The 12,132-nt window shown below is 42.8% G+C and overlaps 1 long non-coding RNA gene across 1 annotated transcript; it reads right to left on the bottom strand.

Moving 5' to 3' along the window:
* Positions 1–205: 205 nt before the first annotated feature.
* On the bottom strand, positions 206–5,734 carry LOC310750368. Its single transcript, XR_014542074.1, has 3 exons — positions 5,638–5,734; positions 3,845–4,036; positions 206–992 (listed from the first exon to the last, which is right to left on the bottom strand). It is a non-coding gene; the product is annotated as an uncharacterized lncRNA (long non-coding RNA).
* Positions 5,735–12,132: the final 6,398 nt, after the last annotated feature.

Genomic DNA, 12,132 nt, shown 5'->3' with positions numbered 1-12,132 from the left:
ACTTGAATGCAACCCCCCCCAACCCCCCCCCCCAGGGAGAGCGTTTTAAATCTGCAGCTCCATATTTAAATGCAAAGAACAAATGTTTATACAGAAAGAGCAAAACAACCACATCACAATTTTATAATTAAATACATAAACTAAAATAAAAGTTCATTTGGTGAAAAATAGAGATAAAAATTGTTATGGATTCCAAATATGTATATTTTTAATTTTTATTTATTCACTTAAAAATATTTATATACCACTTAATATTCCAAAAGTTTCTTAAGCCAACAACCAATGACATATCATTCAAAGACTGAACAAAAATCAGTAAAACAGCAAAATAAATCCACAAAAAAGCAAATAAAATTGAAATTCAGAAGATTCAAACACATAAAACGGGGTCCAGTCTTATGGGTCAGCAAAAGCAAGGGCAAAAACATAGGTCTTTACAAGAGATCTGAAGCAACTGTTGGTTGTTGCTTCATGCACAACAGAGGGAAGGGCATTCAAAGAACATGGGCAACAACAGAAAATGCCTGTTTTTTGGGGTCACCACCCTATAATCTTCTGCAAGGTCCATCGCTTGGAGTAGTATTTCCCTCAGGTGATCTAAGTGATGTACCAGGTCCACACAGGGGCAGGTGGTCTCTCAAGTAGCTTCTAGGCAGAGTGGGCTACCTTCTCCTTGAGGATGGGAAGAAGTGAGGAGTTTGGGAGAGCAGCAGTCGCTGGATCCGTCCTTTGTGTGGTGCTGTTTTATGCTTCCTTTTCGATGTAGAAGCAAGTTGCCATCTTGCGTTATCATTTATTCATCGCCTGACCTCAAAATCCCTTTTCCTTTCACGAAAAACAGCAAGTGCACTTCCGAACAGCAGACTTCGCAGGAAATTAAACCACTGTCCTCCTCCCACTCCATGTAAGCAAATACCACCACTGATGGTATTGTGTCAAAAAAGAGAGGAGCTTGCTAGCAATTTTCATGTTTTCTCCTCCTTTTTTGATGCCTAGAACAGTTAAACAAAATAGTAACCAAGAGAGTTGGCAGGGAGCCCTTTTTTTTTTTATTTAAAAAAGACATTAGTGAAGAAAATAAAGGAGCCAAGTAACATACCGTATTTACATTTTCCCCAATATTTTGTTATCTCTCCTTCCCCCTTCTCCTTCATCTATATTTTTAAAACCACTAGAAGGGTGTAAACATGAGAGGAGAGGAAAGGAAATGGCTTGAGATGGCCAGAGCAGGAGCACAGCAATGAATAATGGAACGGACAGGCGATGGAAGGGAATTATTGGCCGAAAGTCGTAAAGGCGCCTGGGGCGTCAGGCGGAGTTCCATCAGTGAAGAATGTCCTGCCAGAGTGGTGCATGCTCTAGTTATCTCCCGCTTGGACTACTGCAACACGCTTTACGTGGGGCTACCTTTGAAGGTGACCCAGAAACTACAACTAATCCAGAATGTGGCAGCTAGATTGGTGACTGGGAGCAGCTGCCGAGACTATATAACACTGGTCTTGAAAGACCTATATTGGCTCCCAGGATGTTTCTGAGCACAAATCAAAGTGTTGGTGGTGACATTTAAAGCCCTAAACGGCCTCGGCCCAGTATACCTGAAGGAGTGTCTCCACCCCCATTGTTCAACCTGGACACTGAGGTCCAGCGCTGAGGGCCTTCTGGTGGTTCCTTCACTGTGAGAAGTGAAGTTACAGGGAACCAGCCTGAGGGACTTCTCGGTAGTGGCTCCTGCCCTGTGGAACGCCCTCCCATCAGATGTCAAAGAAATAAACAACTATCTGACTTTAGAAGACATCTGAAGGCAGCCTTGTTTAGGGAAGTTTTTAATGACTGATGTTTTAATGTATTTTTAATCTTTTGTTGGAAGCCGGCCAAAGTGGCTGGGGAAACCCAGCCAGATGGGCAGGGTATAAATAAATTATTATTATTATTAGAATAGAAAATGTGTTTGAAATTTATCACAAAGGAGAGAGATATTCTTGGGAAAATTCTCATGGCTGGGGTGCAGGGTTCTTGTTGTGCTCACTTGTGGTGCTCAGGAAATCAGATGAAAAGAACTGATGCTGTGGTTCTTCCCCATGCCAGCACCACCCTCCCAGAAACGAAGCTGGCCTGTGTGAAGGAGCCGCAGCGCCAGGTCCTCCCATGAGGTATCAGGCTCCTGGTGTTAGGAGAGTAGCACGAGAAAGACACATGTTGAGGAAGGTTCCACCCTGCTAAGGTAACGTCAGAACAGATTCACCAGCCCCTTCAGCCCACTAACTTGTCTCCAGTGTTACCAGTAAAAGAGAATGGAAATGCAGAGGACATCACCAGAAAGACCTGGAGCTTGTCAGTCACTTCCAGCAATGGAATGCTTAGGACAGGATCCAAGTGATGAGTCCCATCAGCAGAAGCCCAGTGTAAGGACTTTCAGTTGTGCTCTGGGCTTTCCTCCTCTTCTCAGCTTGGCGAGTACATGAGAGGGGCAGGGGAGTGGGGTCATTGCATCTGGCAAACCAAAACGCTGGTGCTGATGAAACGCAGTGTGAATTTCGCAGGAGGGTAAGTCTCCATTCTCTTACTGTTTTGGAAAGTGTGAATTTGATAGATACATCTTTGAATACAAACTGAAACTAATTTTGCCTCATCCCTCCTCCTCAATAAATGTATATAGAACTGCAACTTTCTTTCTGTTAGTATAGAAATTTCCCCTCCATTTTTTAAAAATTTAATAATGCTTGTCTAGTACCCCTTCTTTTCTCAAAAACTGCCAGGGTCAAATACATTTTAAAAGTCTCCTGGTGGCACTGAGGCATTGAGAAAAGGAATTGGTTGGGATTTAGGGTGACTATTACATTTGTGTTAATGCTGCAACCTGGTTAGAAAATTCTAGCAGCCATGTTAAAACCTATCATTTTCTAAACCTGCTATTCATTTATCCTAGAGCAGCTTTCTCTTCTTTTTTCTTTTTTGGCCATGCTTCCAGAAACAAACATTATATAGTCTTCTGATACCTGCATTCTTGCAATAATTGCCCCATATTCTTGAAATATTTTAACTGATAAAATGCAGCCTCCTGCAGTCTTCACAAATGACTGGTAAAACATTGCGGCAGTGCCTTACATTGGCCTCACATGAAGAACTGGAAGCATTTCCAGAGAATTATCTGGGATTTAACTTGTCTCTCTGAAATTTCTCTAAAAGAATATGGATGACCAGCTCTCCTCCAACTCAAGAGAATAGGGGTATCCCCATGCAGCCAGCACTTATTATGGGGCAATCTACATGGCAGAGCTGTTTTCAGTTATGAGAATCCAGATGTCATTCCGAAAGAGAGCACTAGGGAAGATTTTCCCTAGCATGGACAATGACAAAATATTATTACTGAGCAAAAGTGTTCATCACAAACACACCCCAACCCCGCTTTCCTGTTACAGCTTCCAGCAGTGCAGCGTGGGTTGCCGGTGCCTGGGGCAGGGAAAGTGTTGCGCCCCCCCCCCAGTGGACTGGGCAGCTGGAGTGGGGGCACGTGCCAAGGGGGCACACACGGAGCCCATGGGGAGGGTGAACAGAGCCCGCCTCCAACAGGCTCCTCACCTGCTGCCTCCATCCACCAGCTCAGTAGACCAACCGGCCCATTGCCACAGCTCAGCTGCTGGAGCTCTGTGCCTGTCATGGGGGTGCCTGACTGCTTCCCCTCAAAAATGTGTGCCCGGGGCCATGACACCCCCCCACTCTCCCATGCTACGCCTCTGACAGCTTCTGTTGCTAACATTATGGGATTGCAGTGTTCTTCTTCTTACTTGTTATATACCGTTATATGAACACTTTACCCAGCTATATGCAGCCAGCTCCTCCTTACCCTAGCCAGCAGTTCATTCAGTCCCATGTTCGCAATGCTCTTTCTTCACTCCAGAGCATTGTCTTAAAAGAAGAGTCATGTGATGGTGCCAAGGGCAGGTCAAGCAGCCTGGGCGACTTTTCTGCTGGGATTCACGGAGATACAGATCTAGGTTGCTGGGATGATGCCAAGGCAGCATTCTTCATGACATCACTGGAGGAACAACAGCCATCATGTGAATGGATGTAACTATTTACTCAGGTACGAGGAAGTGGGTTGCTAGAAGAGCTAACAAATTTATTTCTGATTTCGGAAAGATTAGCACACTCTATACAGAATGGAAAGATTATGCCTGTATTTTATGTGTTTTGTATAAGATGGCCTTCAGGGGACATCAGTTAGGCACTGAAATCAGCAGGCACTAAGCCCAACACAGGAAGGAAGCCTAATTTTTGAAGCATGTGCCCAAATACTGCAGCTTCAGAAAACATGTATCATTCTTAGGGTTAGCAGCTGATTAATCATTAGTTGATTAACCACTGAGTAACATTGAGTAACTGACTTATTGATTAAATGTAAATATATCCGCATAATACTAATACCTCAACAAAGGTGTTTTTCTACAAATTGAAGGAAGGATGTGATATCTGAGTAATCAAACCCATCGTTCATTGTTAGGAAATATCATCTCATATTTTATAATCCACTCCCTGTTATGATAATGTACTGGAACAACCCCCACACCCCAAAAGCAAGGCTTTTATATCTTATAGGTAAAGGGATCCCTGACCGTTAGGTCCTGTCACGAACGACTCTGGGGTTGCGGCACTCATCTTGCTTTATTGGCCAAGGGAGCCGGTGTATAGCTTCCGGGTCATTTGGCCAGCATGACTAAGCCGCTTCTGGCGAACCAGAGCAGCGCACGGAAAAGCCGTTTACCTTCCTGCCAGAGCGGTACCTATTTATCTACTTGCACTTCGTGCTTTCAAACTGCTAGGTTGGCAGGAGCTGGGACTGAGCAACGGGAGCTCACCCCGTCGCGGGGATTCAAACCACCAACCTTCTGAACAGCAAGCCCTAGGCTCTGTGGTTTAGACCACAGCGCCACCCACGCCCCTTTATATATTATACCCCCTAATTAAAATTGGCTCTACTGATTAACCTATTAAAACTTAAATTGCTTCATCTTCCAATTAAATCTATTAAAGTTTATTCCCCAGTTGTTATTAGTTATAAATATAATGTGCCATTAATATAGATTACAACTGAAAGATGAAGATGTTATTGTCGTTGATGATTACATTGTTATTATTCACCATAAGTTTCCGGGGGGGGGGGGCTGTTGCAGCAATTTAAAATGCAGTTTAATGCGATGCATTCTCAAGTTCAGGAGATCCCTTAAAGTTGCTAGGGGTCCATAAAATTGGCTCAGGCTATATTCTCTGAAATCCAAAATTACTAAAGAACAAGATATTTTGGCAAATCACTCACCCTTTCAAATGCCCTCCCTTGATTAGTTTGTGAGGCAGAAACAGTAATGACTTTTAAATACCTCTTTAAAATGTACACATTTACCCAAGCTTTCCTGGACTCTGATTTGTGATTTTTTGTTTTGTACATTGTTCAGTTTCGTTTATAATACATAGTTTTGTTTTTGTTTTATCCAGTGTTTAGGAAATGTTATTGAATAGTGCTCTATTTATATATATATATATATATAATTATGTAAACCGCCTGGACATTTTTTTTATTATATTAAGTTATATTAAAATTTATAGACAGCTAGGTAAGCCTTGTCCAGTGTGCCCACTTACGATGGAACATGTTGATTTTAAAGGGCTGGAATGGGATTGCAAGCGTAGCCTTCTATCTAACGAATAAAATAACAGTTCTCTTCAGTGAGGTTTCTTCCTAAAACAAACAGAAAACACACCTAGCGGACTCTTCATCCACTTTATAAAATAAGATAAATGTTTTGCTCCAAGGGCTGCATGTAACAACTAGCTTTAAAGCTGATGGCAGAGTTTACTCAGTGCTACTTCCCAACCAAAAAATATTCCCTCTGCCAACAGCAAGTGCATAGGTCATTCCTGCACACCTGATGTTTTGCTGGGAAATGTCCTTGGCTTGGAGATATAAAGAAAGCCAACGTAAAAAGAAAGTGGGAGTAATTACAGCTATCAAAGGCATTTACTATATAACAGTAGTGGTTTCTGGCCAGTTACGCTTCTATCAAAGCAGGAGTGGGGTATGGGATGAATGCTTTAGGTTTCCTAACAAATATAATCCTTTCTCTTTCTGCGGAGCAGGTGGCTGGTTATCGAAGACGTCCTTGAACTTGGAAGCTTGCCCTCAATCAACTGTTTCAGGTCTGTGGCCACAAATCAACATGATAATACTGCTAGCACTTAAATGATTCAAAGAACAAAGTTGGCCCAAATAGGATTGCATCCAATGGATGTTGGACTGTGCTTAATTGTTCATGTTTGCAAATCTAAGCTGAGACATGAACTCCTTCTGCCAGAGCTGCTGTGATAAGCAATTCTGTTGATGTTTTGTTAATTGGCCAAAGCTCTCTAAATTAGTTAGGCCACCTGAAGTAAACAGACCTCCAACTTTTAGATATTAACATTTTATCTTGTGACCCTTGCAAAGGGGACCCTTTCAAAGGAAGAGCTTATTCCAGATGGGATCTAGTTTGAACATTTGTCAATCTGCAAATCTGAGCAGATATCATGGAAGCTTTATGTATTGCCCCCACTTACAGTCCCTGATACATACAACCACATGCTGCTATACTCTGAGTGTCATTGATGCATTGGCCACTATTGAAGGATGCAAACATTTTAAATAGGGTCTGAAGACTGGGATACCTGAAGTAACTATCTAAGAACATTAAAAGTGTGGAATGGTGAATGATGTCTGATGTAGCTCATTCTGTAATACAGCTTGGCTTGCCAATGATAGAGCAAAGTGATGAATTCTTTGGCTCTGGAGAAATTATTGAGCTCAATGGGATGCTGTTGTGTTGAAACAGGAGGATAGGGAGTGCCCTACATTGTTATATCAGTAACTTTCCAGGTTTTATTTCTGTGGTGAAATTGCACTCACTGTGGATGGGCAGAAAAAGAACTGCTTGGGGCAAAGCACGCTGCCCCACCCTAAACAGGCCCCAACCCCAGGGTTTAAAACTGTTAATGGGTCATTTAGGTATCACAAACTCATTGCTGGTAACAGGGTGGGCTTTCTATTAAACTTAGTGGATTTTCCACAGGAAGGGAAAGTCCTGATTAAAATGGAGTGAAGAAATACAGGCTGGCATGTTGATGCTGATGCTGTCATGTGATTGCTGGGGGGGGGGGAACCTTCATGCTAAAGCAGCACTGATCACACAATAAACACCCATCTGGAAGCATCTTGATTTTGTGTGTTTGTGTGTGTAAAGTTTTTGTTCACCCAAACCTGGGTTGACATTCAATTCAAATGAGCATGTAGAAATTCTAAAGACGCCCATTTGAAGCTTTCCTGAGAATTGCAGTGGAGGAGGATACTGAAAGAACAATCCTAAGGCAAAGCACTCTGCGTGATCCTGCTGCACAGGTAGAAAGAGCAGCAAGTGGGAATTCAGACAGGGTATCTGGCCAAGCTGATAAGCAAAAAGTAAAAGCCATAGCAAATATCAGCTTGACTTGGGGTGAGAAGCGCTGATTCATGGAGCTGAAAGTTGCCTTATCTTCTTTATCCATGTGACACAAAACACCCAACTCAAATTCACACATTATAGGAAACAGTTGGTTTCTTCCATATTCTCTCCACATGTGAAGCTTGCAATATATGAGCAGAACCCCACATGTTGGGGCTTTCTAACATTCTGAAAGGGAAGTTGCACCCATATTAACTAGGTGGTACCCTTTTAGCCTGAAAGAATACACGTATGTGAGATGGTGGCACAATGGCTTCCACTGTCTTCCTGGATCCTCAGGGTCCAGTGTCTAAAAACAAGATTGATGTCAGGTACACATATTACTAACCTTTGATGTAAGAGTTAATGGTGAACAGAACATACACAGGAGATACTAAAATACTGCTTCAACAAAGAGCTATTTTTGTAATAGCTGCACAAAAATATATGGAAAAGCACTTGGAGGGTGTGTGTGTGTGTGTGTGTGTGTGTGTGTGTGTGTAGGCAACAGTCTAGGTGAGTGGAGAAAAATATTTATAGCTTTTTTCCCCCTTGTTCCACATTGATTACAGACTTTTGTCTGTCTCGTGGGGCACAGACACACTTTATTAGTATGCATTGCCCACCTCTTCTTCTTAACAAATTCCAGACTAGGTCACTGGGTTTACTTGAGAATGGGGGTCTGTTTACACTCTGTGTATAAACTATTTCCCAGCAATATTAAGAAATGATGTCATTTTATAACTTTTATTGCTTAACGTTGCAAAGATTCAGACAAGGCATTTTATGCCCTATTAATTATAAAAAGAATTTTATGGCAATGTTAATAGATCTAGCTACTTTTAACATTCAGCTAAAGGACCAGAAATGTGAAATACTATTTTTTTTCTTAGAGAGAGAGAGAGAGAGAGAGAGAGAGAGAGAGAGAGAGAGAGAGAGAATCCTCACTGCTATTACTGTAGAAGTCTAGAAGGAGTCATAGGAACATTAGTTTCCAGGGTGCATAGCATAGTCTAAAGTGATGCCAAAATGCTGTTAGTTTTCCAGTTCAGTGACATTTCCCCAGTGGTGCATGGTAATATCAGATGGAGACAACATGGGTAATGGACAGATACAGTGCTCACCTTCCATTCTTACTTCTCCAACCCACAGAGCCTTGTGCACTCTGATGTGGCAAGAAACAGAACAAATATTTATGTGATTTTAGTAGGTTGATACTAACAGGATGAAGGGACATGGGTGGCGCTGTGGGTTAAACCACAGAGCCTAGGAGTTGCCGATCAGAAGGTCGGCGGTTCGAATTCCCACGACAGGGTGAGCTCCCGTTGCTCGGTCCCAGCTCCTGCCAACCTAGCAGTTCAAAAGCACGTCAAAGTGCAAGTAGATAAATAGGTACCGCTCCGGTGGGAAGGTAAATGGCGTTTCTGTGCGCTGCTCTGGTTCGCCAGAAGCGGCTTAGTCATGCTGGCCACGTGACCCGGAAACTGTACGCTGGCTCTCTCGGCCAATAAAGTGAGATGAGCGCCGCAACCCCAGAGTCGGTCACGACTGGACCTAATGGTCAGGGGTCCCTTTACCTTTACTTTTACCAACAGGATACTTGAGAGCATAAGAGCAGCCCTGCTATACCATCCGGTGCCTGGTAAAGAAATGGAACTCAGTTCTCCCATGGCCTGATGATTACCAGCTGGTGGTGACACAGAGGTGGACTTTTTTCAATGGTGGTACTAGTGTGCTGGAATGCTCTCTCTTCTGGAATATGAAAGGCTTCATCAGTATTGGCATTCTGCAGGCTCTTGAGGACGCATCTGTTCACACAAGTGCTCTCTTGCTTTCCTGACAAGAGTTACCTGGTTTTCGTTGTTATATTGTTTTAATAGGTTTCTTTGTTGTACATTTTAGTTATGGATGTTTCAGTGAAATTTTTATTGTGCATTTTAATTATGTTTCATCTTATTTTTATAACTCATTTTACACTGAGAAACCATTTTTACAAGGAAGCCACAAACAAACAAACAAAACTGAACTGCCATCTAGTCCAGCATTCCATTTCCAAAAGTGGCCTGCCATATGTTTCAGTAGTTCTTGTCCATCAGCCGCTCATATTTTGAAGTATACTACCATATGGAGGTTCCATTTAGACATCACAGGTACTGATGGACCTACCCTCCTCCATGCATCAAGCCAGGGATAGCCAATGAAGTGCCCTCCTGATGTTGTGGATTACAAATCCCATCAGCCCCAGCAAGCATAAGCAATGAACAGGGATGGTGTGAGTTGTAGTCCTGAACATCTGGATAGCACACATTGGCTGTTTTAATCCCTTTTTTTTAAAGCCACCTGACCTAGTGGCCATCATCACATATTGTCATGACAATTTTCATAGGTTAATTATGCTATTATTATTATTATTATTATTATTATTATTATTATTATTAGTTTGTCTCAGAACTACTGCCCAACAGTTTCATTGTATGACACTGAGACGGGAAGTGGGGGAAACCAACACTGAGTTGCTGTGTGGGTGCAATAGCTTACCTATCAACTGCATCCACGACACAATTTAGGTTCCATGGGATGGTGCATATCAGTGCAAAGCTGGTGCGCAACAAAGGATCTTAATGGTCCTCACCTAGGAGGAGTCCTGAGTGGTCACCGATCGCTCTGCGAACTTGTTTTTCACATAAGTGTGAAAGAATCGCTGCAATCTTTGTAGTCTCATTCCCATCTTGGCATTTGCCTTTAATTTATACATAGCAGGGAAGCAGTAGGAAGGAGCAATCGTTTCCTGTCAGGAATTTTCAGATTATGAGCCTCTGAAAAGTTCAAAAACAGTTCCATCCAAATTGTGGGGACTGTTTGTTCCCAATCTTGGCGGCTTGTGAATGATCCATGAACAGCATCCCTTCATTAGTCTAATATGCTGTACCAGGTTAGGGCTGGCAGGGAACGTTTTCTAGTGTGTTTCTTTTTAAGGATGAAGGAATGAATATAAAACCCCTGATATTTTGTTTATGTTGCTTGGTGAACTGATGAACTCTGTTCTGATTGGCTTGTATGAATCACTAGGGAGTTATGGTGGTATATCCATACCAAGCAGTACTGCAGCCAATATGGATGTCTGCTTGGCAGCTGCATTAAGAAAAACGTTCCATAATTGTGTGCAGGTTGATTTTACTGCTTGGACCAGAAAAGCAGAAGGAATTGCCATATACATAGTCTCATGTTCTCCCGCTGAAATACACAGTCTTGTTTCCCAATCATTAGAGCTGTGAAAAACTTTAAAAGAACCTAAGAATAGTCCTCTGGATCAGACCAAGGGCCCATCTAGTCCAGCTTCCTGTTCTCACCATAGCCAGACAGATGCCTGTGGGAAGCCTGCAAGTGGGACCCGAATGCTTTGCCTCTGTGAGATGGGGCCAAGGCAAGATGAGCTTTCAAAAATGCAGACACCTGCCCCAAGGATACCCTAATGGAGAATTATCAACATAAATGATGGGGGCCATAAAGTAGCAGACCAGGTTGGTCCTTTGCTTTCCATTTCATCATTTTTATTTTTGGCATGGGAAGTACACAGTTCCTATTCTTTTGCTGTAGGGGATTTAAGCAAATTCCTCGAGGCACCATGTCTGTTGCAGCAAGATCTCCATTTCCCAGCACTGAAACTGTGGTGCTTTTTGCAATTAGGAAAATGTGGGAGAAAGAATCACATTTTCCTAATAGTAAAAAGTATTGCTGTGCTAATGCAGTCAGGTGTCGCTTTGCAGGATTGTCTGAATAAGCCGCAAGGCTTGAGCTAGTCCTAGCTACTGCTCACAGTTCTCTACAGAGTCTAGTTTGTGCCCCTGGTGCACCCAGGCATCCGTACTGGGAGCAATGATCCCCATGCGATAAGAGTGCAAGTTAAAACATGACCACAACTTTTCATTACATCATTTCATTGCAGAATGGGGCAAGGACACTGAGGTCCAGCTCCGAGGGCCTTCTGACAGTTCCCTCACTGCAAGAAGCGAAGTTACAGGGAACCAGGTAGAGGGCCTTCTCGGTAGTCAAGGAAATAAACAACTATCTGACTTTTACAAGACATCTGAAGGCAGCCCTGTTTAGGGAAGTTTTTAATGTTTGATGTTTTATTGTATTTTTTATACTTTGTTGGGAGCCTCCCAGAGTGGCTGGGGAAACGGAGCCAGATGGGCCGAGTAATAATCATCATCATCATCATCATCATCATCATCATCATCCTATCAGGCAGCCTGTCTGCTGGAAGGTTGTGCTTCCAGGAGGTGGTTGCTGGATTCTCACTACCACCATGGCACAGGCCATTCCTGGTTGGCCTTACTGGCAACCTGGCTACATGGCAACTTACCACGCTGCCCTTCCAAGCTATGTCTGAAGTGTTAAGGTGCCACTCCTCCAATACCTCTTACGTTGATTACCTCACAAGCTACGGAGTCTGTTCTCCACATTTCCACATCTGTTTACTTTTTTTAAAAGTCCTTGTTAAAATTCATCAACATCTGAATGCAAATTTATCATCATATGCAATTTTCATGCAGTTTTGCCTAATGCGCAATATACCTAGGAAGCAACCGTAGCATTGTCCTGAGTAAGTTCAGTCCCACAGTGC

The sequence above is a fragment of the Podarcis filfolensis genome (genome assembly GCF_964270895.1).
Source record: "Podarcis filfolensis genome assembly, chromosome: 1".
Classification (NCBI taxonomy): Eukaryota; Metazoa; Chordata; class Lepidosauria; order Squamata; family Lacertidae; genus Podarcis; species Podarcis filfolensis.
Note: the sequence above shows the minus strand (reverse complement) of the source record. Positions and strands in the feature narration are given on the sequence as shown.